Here is a 13,132-nt window from a genome sequence, read left to right on the forward strand (position 1 = left end):
ATTACAGAAACTAGTCTGTCAGGGGCTGCTGTGACCGAGTCCCTGGCTGACCGTTTTCAGACTTTCCTTTCTCTGAAGTTGCCTGGCATGGGAGCTATTGCTGGGCAATCTCAGCCAGAGTATCACCAGAGCGTCCTGAATGCTCTGAGCATGTCACACGGACCTTAAGGACCTTGAGGAAGCTACCCTCCAGCCACAAGGACACAACTGAGACTCTTGTGGAAACTGTGACTCCTGCTACAGGAGCTACAGCTTGCACCAGCCACGGAAAATTTCACTTCAGTTCTGCCACACCACGGTGACATCCATGGGACCAACCCATAGCTGCTTAAGAGGACTCCGCTTATAGTCCTAGGGACCCAGTAGCAGTAGGCCTCAAACTGTAGAAAGTCAGAGAGAAGAGATGTCTCACCCAGTGATGCAGCAAAAAGCTCGAGATTGACAGAAAGGGGCATACCTATGTGACGCCTGTGAACACTCCAAAAACAAGGCCTATGATTGGTCAGTATGTGGGGCCTATGCTGAGCCCATATGGAAGGCAGGGTATTGCGGGAACTGGATTCTGGGCACATGCAGGGCAATTACTGGTGGGATTCCAGGGAGTAATGAGGGACACTCAGCCTGGACTGTGACCTTTATCCAGGCTAACACAGTGCGTTGCCCAAAGTAGCTAAGCCCAAGTGCTGGTGAAAGTCAGTTGTTAGAGATGAATGTGGAAGACCCCTCACTAGCGAGTACCAAATGTTTACACAATGCAAGCTGGGTGGGGGGAGCTGCTCTGGAAACAAGTTCCTGGCTTTGAGCCAGAGATGCCATGGCTCAGGAGAGCTACATCAGTCTCCATTAGGTGTTAATTAAAAGCTTCCAGCAACACACGCTTGGCAGCAATGTTAGGGAGAAGTTAAGCTATTTTTAGCAATACTGTGAGAGCTATATTAATAAACACAAGTTTTTTTTACTATCCACCAACTGATCATCCATAACAATGACCTTCAGTTCTGCAGGGAGGAAGAGAGTGTGGAGATGGGGAAAATGGTCCATTTTTTAATGAAATTCCAAAGAACTGGGCCTTGCACATCCTCAGCCTTGGATGTCAAGAATGGCTGTGTGGAAGCCATCCATGGCTTTTCTATTTCAATTGGCAAGATCGTTTGAGTGGCATAGAGTCGTGAGGTGCCTAAGGACCAGCAAGACGCCTTAGTCTCTAATTTTCTGTAAAGTAAAACAAGGACCGGAAGCAGACTGTGGCGCTCGATCGTGGTAACCTGACTGTTTTCTCTCTAAATCCTACTGAAGTCCTAGGATGGGTTGGTGGTGCTTTTGTAGGATTAGCTTCCAGATAACTAGGGCGATGTTTTGCATCAGCAGATGGAGGTGCTTATGACGTAATCACTCTAGGGTAGTTCCTTTAACCCCATTCCTTCCCTTAATCTCTGGAATACTTTTAACATATGCCAACAGTGTGATATCTAACAGATATAGAGAGCAGATAGAAGCAAGATTGGCAGCTTTTGGGAACTACCTGCAACTTTGCCCTGTGCCCATCACCCCATATAAAGATGCACACTACAGGGGACAGTTGAGCTTGAATTAATTCACTCCCTCAGGAGCAAAGGGTCATATGAAGCATATTTAAGAGAAGAACAGAACTCATCTGGTCACAACCTCCCTGCCCTGTGCTATACGATTCTATGCTGACACCCCGTGGGAATCAGAGAGCTGAGGCACTAACTTCATGGGACCTTTCTTCTGGCTCTGTCAGCCCAGGTGGACTTCATGAGGGAGGAAAGGGAAGGGGAGAGGAAAATGATTCAGGAAGGAGGCAGTTGGGGGAGTTCTGTAGTATATATATACCAGACTCTAATACTTTGGTTTTTATTAGAAGTCTGACCCCTTCTTGATTAGAATGAAGGAACTGAGGGGCAAAGGAGCAGAAGAATCTTTCAGGAAAGGTGAGTTAAGAGTCCTAATAAGCCAAGCCGGGAGAGGCAGGCCTACAAGTACCAGATGGAGGACCCCCTCCATTATCTATGGAACAGTGTAGTGATACGTCATTTGTATTTTAGTAAATAAAGTATGCCTGAAGACCAGAGAGTAAAACAGCTGCCCTGGTCAGCCTTACAGACCAGGCAGTGGTGACACACATGCTTAATCCCAGTAGCCACACTAGTTAGCCATAGAAACCAGGTGGTAGTGGTATGTGTCTTTAATCCCAGCACCAGAGAGGAATATAAAACAGAAAGAGACATCTCACACAGTCTCATTCTGAGATTCCTGGAGGCAGGATCACCATTTCAGACTGAGGTAGAGGAAAGAGTCGGTTGCTGACTGTTTTGCTTTTCTCACCTTCAGGTTGAACCCCAATATCTGTCCCTGGGTATTTTTTAATTGCCCTATAAAACAGCACTTCAGAGCATAGCCCTTCTGCTCCAGGCTTCCCTTCGTAGAGAAAGGTACCATTTTCATCCGGCTCCTTTGCACTAGGGTGTTCGGGGCTGATTTGCTCAACAGGAAACACTGCCAGCAGCTGAGAACTTAGAGAATTTGCACAAAAGAACTTTGCTCCCTCCTGTTCCATTCTGGAGCATTTCCCTTCTTGTCCCGCGTGTCTCCTGCTTAAATTACTCTGCAGGGCCGTCTTCCTTGGAGAGCTTGTCTTGCTGCCTCTGCCTGGGCTTCAAACCTGCCAGTTAATCCTTAAGTCTCTTGAAAATGTATTGTCTACAACGAAACAACCAATTATGCCTTCAGATTTTGTGGCATAATATCGCAGAAACCAGCAATTACAGAATCAAAGTGGCATCAAGTGGAGGAGAACGAAGTTAGTGCCGATTATTCTTTAAATAGCAGTTACATGAACTCATAATAAATAGGTATTAAGAGTTAAATGTATGATAAGTAATTCTTGACAATGCAATTATCCAAACAGAAGAGGGAAAGGTGCCATCGTCAACTTCTTTTGTGCATGGCTTGTTCTGTGAAACAGATTGAGCGAATTTGCCTTTGTTTCAGCTCACAAAAGAGGAAAGAAAATGGGTACCACACAAGAGAAAATCCAGAGGGGCAGAAGGCAGATGACCAGAAAATTCCAGGGCAATGACCATCAGATGTCAAATCCATCTTCAGAAAGTCTTTGCTATGACACAATTGCTATGACTGTATGGAGCCTGTTTGGCAAATTATGGTTGATACACGAAGTGTTTTGGGTGGCTTCAGCTTCTGCCCCATAGGGATAATGTTCTCTAAGATGCTGCAGCTTCTGGCCACCATCCTGGCCACGGCCTTGGGCTATTTCATCCATAAGTATGAAGGGGCATGTTTCTTCAAGCGGTACACTTCAGGCACTGAGATGATCCTTATCTTTGAAGTAGCCAAAGACAGTTCCTGGGTGTTGACACGGAGATTACAAGGCCCAATAGCAAAGTCATTTAAAAGGACATTGACACTGCATTGAGCAATGCATGCTTGCTTGCTGCTCGTGTGGGTGGGACATACAAATTTGCTCTACCATGACTCTGAAGACAGAGACAATAATCGTAGACACTGAGATGACCTCAAAAGAATGAGACATGGAAAGAGAAGCCCTCTAGAACAACCTGAAGAAATGATTGGTCCCTTACCCATCTTCTTTGCCTTCAAGTATCAATTGACTCTTCTTAGCCACAGCTATGCAAACCACAGGACCAATTTTAATTGACACAAGATTGTAGTTTTTCATTTATCCCATTTCATCCCAAGGGATCCAATACAGAAGTATTTTTAATTTCCAATGATAAAGCTGCTTTTCCCCAAGAGGTGGGTTATGAATTTCGGTTGGATTTTAAATTAGATGGTCCCTAACAATTAGAACTGAGCTTGGAACACTGTTGAGGTCAGAGACCAGGTAGCAGGCTAATAGCCACACCTGCAAGGACTTGACATCAGATGGAAGAAAGTCCTGATTAAAAGCCACCAATGGAAATAGAAGAAAGACATCAATGAAATGATTCCTAATGATACTCTGCTGTAGTTGTAGACCTGAGCCTAGCACAGTCATCAGAGAGGCTGCATCCAGCAACTGATGGGAGCAGATGCAGAGACCCCAGCCAATCACTGAGAGGAGTCTGGGGAATCTGTTGGAAGATGGGGAGGAAGGATTGTAGGAGCCAGAGGGACCAAGGGCACCACAAGAAAGCAGCACAGAATCAGCTAAACAGGGCTCAGAGGGCTCACAAAGACTGAACGGACAACCAGGGAGTCTGTATGGATCTCACCAAGGCCCTCAGCATGTATGTAGCTTGGTGGAATACTTAACACTGGGAGTGGGTACTCTCTCTGACTTTTTTGCCTGATTTTGGGACCCTTTTTCTCCTCCTGGGTTGCTTCATCCAACCTTAATATGAAGGAATGTGTCTAGTCTTTTTGCAACATGAAATGCCATATTTGGTTGATATCCCTGGGAGGCTTGCCTTTTTCTGAAGGGAAATAGAGGAAGAGTGAATCTGTGGAGAGGAGAGTGGAGGGCGGTGGACCCGGGGGGAGAAAAGGAAGGGGAAGCAGCAGTGGGGATGTAATATATGAGAGAAGAATAAACAAACATATATAATGTGGAATAGCAGAAAGAGCCACAGAAAACAGGACTAAGATTAGGTGGCTTCTTTTCTGCAGAGAAGTCAACCAGTGCTTTTAACCACAGTGTGCTACTTGCCCTGAACTGGGTCCTGCCCTGCCTAAGGGAAGTGTGCTCAAGGACTCAGCACCAGCTGCCATGAAAGTTGTCGAGAGGGACAACTGACATTGCTAGAAACCCAAACTGAAAGCTGAATTCATCTTGCCAGGATAGGACAGTAGAGCAGAGCGAGCTCCAGACACAGTAGCAAAAAGAGGGTACAGGAATCTAAAGTTGATAGATCCGCAACATCACCATCACTGCTATTGCCCAGAGGAGCAAGGGCTCGGGACTGCAGGGAGACCCCAGTTGAATGTGGAAGGTACTGTCTCCTGGCAGCCACAAACCCAAGCATTGCAGATGTTGTAAATAGAGGCAGAAATATACCACGGGAGTCTGAGGTTGGCAGAGTCTGTCTCACAACACAACCATCCAGGACAAACTGGGAGTCAGAATTAAGTCAAGTTTAGCCAGGCAGTGGTGGCACACACCTAATCCCAGCCATTGGGAGGCAGAGGCAGGTGGATCTTTGTGAGTCTGAGGCCAGCCTGGTCTACAAGAGCTAGTTCCAGGAAAGGTTACAGAGAACCCTTGTCTCAAAAAATAAGCAAACAAAAACAAACAAACAAACAGAAAACAAAAAAAGGAATTAAGTAAAGTTTGTTACGGAACTTATTGTAATGTTCTGAGTGAGTGAAAACAGTTCAACATATGGGCAGACCACTATACTCCCTTAGGTCCTCAGGAACAGAAAACCCTGCACAGCTGACCACTAAGGTCCTAGAGACTGAGTTGTAACTTGCAACCCAATGAACCATAGGCAAAAGTCATGGATGGCATCTGTCTGGATGTTTCCAGACCTGGTGTCTTGGTCAAAGAACTGAAGAAGCACACAGATTTGCAAAGTAGCAACGGGTTTCATTCAGACAAAATAATGAAAAGTAAAGACAAAAGGCCTGACACCTTCCAATTTGATTTTTACAGGATATTACAGTTAAGAGGACACTTCAAAACAGCCTAACATTGACTCTGTCATGTGGTTACTAGTGTTTGCTCCTATGAAGATCTATAATTAGAAAGAACATGCTGAACAAGTAAAAAACACAAACTGCATAGTTCAAGGAGAAATGAGCACCAGGAAGTGGAATGGAGCTAAATCCTGTGTGCTCACTTTCTCCTTGAACTATTCAGCACAGCTTCGCCGTTTTGACCACACAGTTCTGGTTTCGGGGTCAAGGACAAAAGAAAAGGGTTATGGAATCCCCCTCTGTGACTAAGAAAAGCTGCTGAGACTAAGCTTGTGTCGGGGTTCCCTGCATGGAGGCCTAGAGAGGCCACTGTGTGAAGCTGTGAAGGTGAAGCCTGGATTGCCTTGGAGACCTCGGGATATTGGAGATGCCAGAGCCACAGGGTACCTGCTGAGGAGAGCTGCTACCAGGGAGTGGGACCAGCTCAGGAGGGAGGAATATGTTGCAGTAAGATGAAAGGAGCTGGAGATCTGAAGAGCCCTGGGATAGCAGACATGGAGATGCAGTTTGGAGTTTTCCCAGCTGGATTTTGGTCTTGCTTTGATCCAGTATTTCCTCACTATGCCCCCTTTCCTCCCTACTGGAAAGGTAGTGTGTATCCTGTACATTGTTTGTTGAAAGTATGTGATCTATTTTTCTAATTTGATTTTACAGGATATTACAGTTAAGAGATTGCATGAGTCTCGGAGGAGACTTTGAATTTTGGACTTTGAAACAAGATTGAGCCTATTACAGATTATGAGAGCTTTTGAAGTTGGACTGAATGCATTTTGCATTATGATACAGCTATAAGACTATGGGGGCCAGAGAGTGGAATACAGTAGTTTGAATAAAAATGGCCTGCATAGGACCATAGGAGTAGCACTATTAGGAGGTTTGCTTGCTGGAATAGATGTGGCCTTGTTGAAGGAAGTGTTTCTCATTCTCTTCCTGCTGCCTGTGAATCCAGATGTAGAACTCTCAGCTCCTTCTCCATCACCATGTCTGCCTGCATGCCACCATGCTTCCTGCCTGATGGCAATGAACTAGACCTCTGAACTATAAGCCAGCCCCAACTAAATACTTTCCTTTATATGAATTTTCACACCCATGCTGTCTCTTCACAGCAATAGAACCCTAAGACTGCCCTCCATACAAAAAATAAAATCTTTTCATGGTTTCTTGTGGCTTTTTGGAGAAGAGTCAATCCTTTCTGTGACTTTTGAAGTCTCATTTGCCTGGCCACAGGAGCTCTTCCATGCATGGCCTACTTCATATTCCAGAGTCTAACCAGGAAGGACGACTTAAATCTTTACCAAGGTAAGTCTTATTTCTGGGGCTTTTCGGATTCCTTCTTCCTAGAGCACGGCATCAGTATCCTTTCTCTCCATAAGAACCCATCTCTGGATGCCTGAATGGCTCAGAAGTCCTCACTGCACCTCACAGTGCTCCCCTCCCTCCCCTCCTCTGCACCCTCACAGTGTTCCCCTCCTCACTGTACCCTCATGTGCTCCCCTTCCCCACTGTACCCTCACAGTGTTCCCTCCTCCACTGCACTTTCACAATGCTCCCCTCCTCCTCTGCACCCTCAAAGTGTTCCCCCTCCTCCACTGCACCCCTACAGTGTTCCCCCTCCTCCACTGCACCCTCAGAGTGCTCCCTCTCCTTCACTGTGCTCTCATAGTGCTCCCCTCCCCCACTGCACCCTCAGAGTGTTCCCCTCCCTCACTGCACCCTCAGAGTGCTCCCCCTCCTTCACTGCACCCTCAGAGTGCTCCCCCTCCTTCACTGCACCCTCAGAGTGCTCTCCCTCCCTCACTGCACCCTCAGAGTGCTCCCTCTCCTTCACTGTGCTCTCACAGTGCTCCCCTCCCCCACTGCACCCTCAGAGTGTTCCCCTCCCCCACTGCACCCTCAGAGTGCTCTCCCTCCTTCACTGCACCCTCAGAGTGCTCCCCCTCCTTCACTGCACCCTCAGAGTGCTCCCCCTCCTTCACTGCACCCTCAGAGTGCTCTCCCTCCCTCACTGCACCCTCAGAGTGCTCCCTTCCCCCACTGCACCCTCAGAGTGCTCCCTTCTCCCACTGCACCCTCAGAGCGTTCCCCCTTCCCCACTGCACCTCATAGTGCTTCCTACCTACCCACTCCAACATAGGGTAGAGGGGACTCAAAAGCCTCTTAACACAATCAGCGACACATCTCACAGCAGCTTCATGAAGCCAACCCTCACCTCCTACACCACCGTTCCCCATGCTCAACACATAGCTTGGCACAGCCAAGGCCACGAAAGCACCTTACCTAAAACTCAGCAACAACATTGCCGGGATGTCATGGGCTTGCTCAGTGTTTTCCTTCAGAGGTACTCACTACAACCATCAGCGCCTGCACACTGGAGGACCAAATGCTCTCTAGTCTCCCGACCTCTAAAAGTCTAGAATTCTGGGCCAGCTGTTTGACCGGAGATCCAAAACTATGGAGCCACTTTAGAGCTTGACATATCTTATAACATCTCATATTTTCATTAGATGTATAATCTAGGCATAAAGGAAAACAAAAACAAGACAACAACAACAAAAGCTATTGACCACAGAAAAAAGCAGCAAAATGAATTTACCCATACACATTGTTACCAAGCAATGGCAACTATTATTTGTTTATTGTGTGTCAGAGGACAGCTAATGGAAGTCTCTCCTTCTATCATGTGGGTCCAGGGACTGAAATCAGGTCAGGCTTGATGCTGGAACCTTTTCCTGCTGAGCCATCTCTCCAGCTCTATTAATTTTCCAATATGGTTCCTCCTGGGATCCTTTCTCATTTATAGCTAGTTACCATTTTCATCTACAATATATGGCTCACACAACTTTGTTCTGTACACTGCTTCTTCTGAAAAAGCTTAGCAGTGTTAAAATGAACGTTTTCAAATGTCAATATTCATTCTTCTCTGTATGAACTTAGTAAAAGCCCTGCCTCCCACTGGCATGAATCTACCCCAATTTATTTCACAAACTTCTCAACTGTGGTAGCTATTGTAGGGACTGAACTTTGAATTGTTTTTGAATTTTGTTTGATTTCTTGCCTGCTTTGTTGTGCTGAACTTCTTTTATATTCAATTTTGCACAAATCTGTTTCCGTGTCCTTAGGTCATCAGTGCACACTACTAGAACTCTTGGTACACATTCTGAAATTTTCAGTCAACTCACTCGCCATGATGGACCTGTAGAATTGAAATGTGTCAGACTGCATTACCATTGAAAGTTGTGCCTTTTGATTGAGAGTTTGAATTTTTCAAAATATAGTCTTGGCTTAGAGCATGCAGCCAAATCTGGCTGCGATGATCACAACAGCTTGGTTTTCACAATTCTTTGGAAAATAGCAAGTTACTAATCCCAAAGTTAAGTGTGCCCAGAGCAGGATCACCTGTGCGCTTCACCTGCAGCTCCTTTACAGCCGCAGGGGATGTCGTGGCAGCCTCATCCCAGTCTTTCAGGATGTAGATTGAGTTGCTAGATTTTTGTTGAGGTTTTGAAACATCAGGGCCACAGCAGTGAACAAACACCCAAGGCTTGTTCTCCTGCTTAGCTCATAGATTAGATAGATAGATAGATAGATAGATAGATAGATAGATAGATAGATAGATAGATAGATAGAGAATGTGTGTGTGTGTCTGTGTGTGTGTGTCTGTGTGGAATACCTAGAATGTACCAGAAGTTACCCAAAGTCTAATTTCCAGTTATCTTCAGAAACCCCGTGCCTACTGGGGCTCCACTTCTGCCGTTACAAATCCAGATCAGGCTCTGGGTCAGGATTTGCCAAGGGGGCAAATGAAGGAAAGATTAGTAAAGGAAGCACAGACAAGCCCAGAGCTCTCTCTCCTCTCTGAAGCCGCGTGGTCACCCTGCTCACTCAGAGTCCTCGGGTGTACTGAATAGGCAAAGTGTTTCTCTTCACACTGACATTCTGACAGGGATAATTCTCTGAGGCTGGCAAGTCACAGAGAATGTGGGATTTGAAAGACGTCTCATTAAATAACAGTACAGTACTCCAAAGCACTCATCTGGTTAATCGTGGGTGGAATTATTTGAACAAAATATCTTGTGCAACTGAAGGTACAGACAGGGAAGCATGTAAAAATCGTTCATCAAATTTGTTCCAGAATCTTCCCCCAGTGACTTCAGGGGCCTGGATTTCCCTTGCCAGTGGAGTCCTTAGCCTCAGATTTGATGGCAAAAGAATTATGACAACCGTGAAGGCACAAGTGTGTGTGTGTGTGTGTGCATGTGCGTGCATGCGTGTGTGTGTGGCATGTGTGTGTGGTGTTGGTGGTGTGTGGTGTGTGTGTGTGTGTGTGTGGTGTGTATGTGGTGTGTGTGTGCGTGTGTGTGGTGTGTGTGGTGTGTGTAGTGTAAGTGGTCTGTGTGCGTGTATGTGATATGATGTGTAGTGTGTATGATATAGTGTGTGTATGTGTGGTGTGTGTGGTGTGTGTGGTGTATGTGGTGTGTGTGTATGGAGTGTTGTAGGTATGTGTAGAATGTGTATGTGTATGTAGTGTGTGTGTGGTATGTGTGTGTAGCGTGTGTGGTATCTGTGTGATCTGTGTGTGGTGTATGTGTATGTATGGTATGTGTGTATGAGAGATGTGTATGATATGTTGTATGTGGTGTAGGATTGTGATATGTGTGTATGTAGGGGGGTAGTATTGTGTGGCATGTGTGTGGTATGGTATGTGTGTATTTTGTGGTGTGTGTGTGTGGTGTGTATGGGCATGTGTGTGGTGTGTGCATGCATGAGCATGTCTGTGTATACATCTATCTATCTTGGTGATTATCTGTCTCCTCTCCTTCTTGACAGAAGCTGGAAAACGTGTGTGACCAGGTCTCTCACTCGGTTGCAGCTGGGCCATTGCACACAGACACTACCGTCTGGAAAGTGGAAGCCACAACCTCCTCCTCCCTGGGAAGCACTTCTGTTTCCCTCGCAAAGTTATCCTTTTTGGTTGGATTTTTGTTTCTATTCATGTTCTGTGCACAAGACGTTGCATTTGGAAGAGAAACAAGCAAGGTTTTTACAATCAGAGCTCAACCGTCTATACAGGTAACCATTAACTTACAGTTAGATGGAAGACTGCAAATAACGAGCATCCAGTGTTGGGGATGTAAAGGAAGGGCCACTCTGCCATGAAGATCAGAGACTTCTTCCCTGGGGAAACAATACTGAGCTGAGTTGTGCACAATGAATGGAAGTTGATTATGTGGACCAGGTGTGAATGCCAAGAGATAAAGGGCACAGAAAACACAGGCCAGGTGCTGGGTATCGTGTGCGGCAAAGTGAAATGAGAACTAGTGCGGTTGGAGCTTGAAAGAATAAAGACCTTCTAGAAGAGGGAAGTCATCTGAGTGTTGCAGTGAGTTAAATGCCCCATCTTTTTTTGTTTGGTTGGTTTTGGGTTTTTGTTTGTGCTTTTGTGGTTTTTTGAGATAGGGTTTCTCTAGCTAAGAGCCCTGGCTGTCCTGAAACTCAAAGAGATCCTCCTGCCTCTGCCTCCCTAGTGAGCCCTGGGATTAAAGGTGTGCGCCACCACCGCCCAGCTAAATGCCTCATGTTTAAGAGCAATGGAATGTTAGTCATCTATTGCTGTGTAATCATCACCATATGTCTTGGCAGCTGCATCCATTCTAGATCATTAATTCACGAATCATGTGACGAGAGACTAAGCCGTGCACACCGCATCTAGGCTGCTCTCGGTTCATTTTGTCACATATGCCTGAAGGCCAGCTGGAAATACTCTGGAAGACACGGCGGGAGCATTCTGGCTGCAGGTCTCGTTAGCTGAAGACCAGGGCACTGGCCGGATCAAAATCCCCTCATGATTACAGCAGAAGTGTGAACGGGCAGGCAGAGCACCAGGCCGCTGTAGCTCCTATCTCGTTCTTCTCAGCAAAGCAATAATTATGTGATCAAATTTAGCTTGGGGGTCCGGGCAGAGCACACATTTAATGAATAATCTGGGAGTCATTTGACAAAGAGTCAGGATAGAGAGAGGTGAAAACTGCGGCCACTGCTGGAACATTCCACCAGGGCTAAATTGGTGTAAAGTTTTAAACAGCCCACTGACATTTTCACTCAATAACGTCCTTCCCAACACCAGAACTAACTTTATAAGGCCTGGATACCAATTTGTGGTCCGGCCTACACTTATTGATCATTACAAGTTTGTCCCCTCCCCCAGACTCTCAGAATCACAGCTTGTTCTCCACTCATCCATCTTGTAAAGCAACTCTCTCCTCTGCTCTCCATATCCCTAGCCCCACCATCCTCCCCACAGGCTCTCAGTAGTTTCCTTAACAACATCTCCCCCAAGCCTCCTCCACACTGCCCAAAGAGCAGCTGGCTTCTGTCCCATGCAGTGATGGTTCCTCTCCTCAGCTTGAAATCCAAGACTCTTTCTGGAATAAGATGTGTTTCCTGTCCAGATATGTGTTCCCATCTCTGGCTCCCAGTGGCCCTGTGATGGCAAGGTGACCATGCCACTTTTCCTTTGCTAGATGGCTTCTCATTGACACACTTCTGTGCCCCCGAGTGTTTTTGCACACTTCCTTGGCTTTTTCTGCCTAGAGCTACTGTTCCCCTTATTGACGACCGGGCAAACTTATCATTCTTTAAGACCTGACTCAAAGATGACCTTCTGTCTGGCTTTTATTCCTATCAGCCAGGGAAGAATTAGCCTTTCCTCTTCTCTACTACTCAACGTTAGCTTGGCACAGTGTTATATTGTCTTGCCTCCTCAAGTTTGGGGCATGCACATCCTTATAGATGGTGGGAAAGATACCATAAGATAGAAGTACTGAGACTTAATTTCTACTTATTTTTACTAATATGAATTAAAATTAAGATTATATGTTTGTACATGTCCTATAACATATTAGAAGGACTGGAATATAATTTAGCAATAGTAAATACATGTTTGAGAGAAAAAAGATCACATAGAGAGGTAGGAAGCCAGAAAGCTGGAGCAGGAGGGGCAGCCTCATCTTTAAGTTCTTGTGGGACCGAACTCATTCCGTGTGACCATTTATCTCCCTTTTAGGAGTGAAATATCCAAGCCAAGCATGGCGCTGCAAACCTTCAATCCCAGCACTTGGGAGGCAAAGAAAGGTGGATCTCTGTAAGTCTGAGGCCAGTCTGGTCTACATAGTGAGTACCAGGACAGCCAGAATGACATAATATAGAAACCCTGTCTCAAAACAAATATACCCAATAACCTTATTACCTTCCACACAGCCCCACCTCTTGAACGCTCCGTTGTTTCTTAACACAGCTACCCTAGTGACCAAGTTTCTTTCACAGGAACCTTTGAGGAACAAACTCAAGCCATGCCCAAGCCATACTAGACCTCAATATCAAAACAGATTTAAATAAATAGCACGAGGTATGAAGAGGTTTTCTTTATATAATGCTGAACAAAGCCAACAGCCTT

The 13,132-nt window shown here is 45.9% G+C and overlaps 1 long non-coding RNA gene across 1 annotated transcript in view; it reads left to right on the forward strand.

The window, feature by feature from the left end:
* Positions 1-5,765: 5,765 nt before the first annotated feature.
* The window catches only part of LOC142848756 (uncharacterized), a 28,363-nt gene continuing 20,996 nt past the window's right edge, over positions 5,766-13,132 (forward strand). The window contains exons 1-2 of the long non-coding RNA XR_012910467.1: positions 5,766-6,975; positions 10,507-11,059. This is a non-coding gene — a long non-coding RNA (uncharacterized LOC142848756). The remainder of the gene's footprint in view (positions 6,976-10,506; positions 11,060-13,132) is intronic.

This window comes from Microtus pennsylvanicus, chromosome 4 (assembly GCF_037038515.1).
Source record: "Microtus pennsylvanicus isolate mMicPen1 chromosome 4, mMicPen1.hap1, whole genome shotgun sequence".
Lineage (NCBI taxonomy): Eukaryota > Metazoa > Chordata > Mammalia > Rodentia > Cricetidae > Microtus > Microtus pennsylvanicus.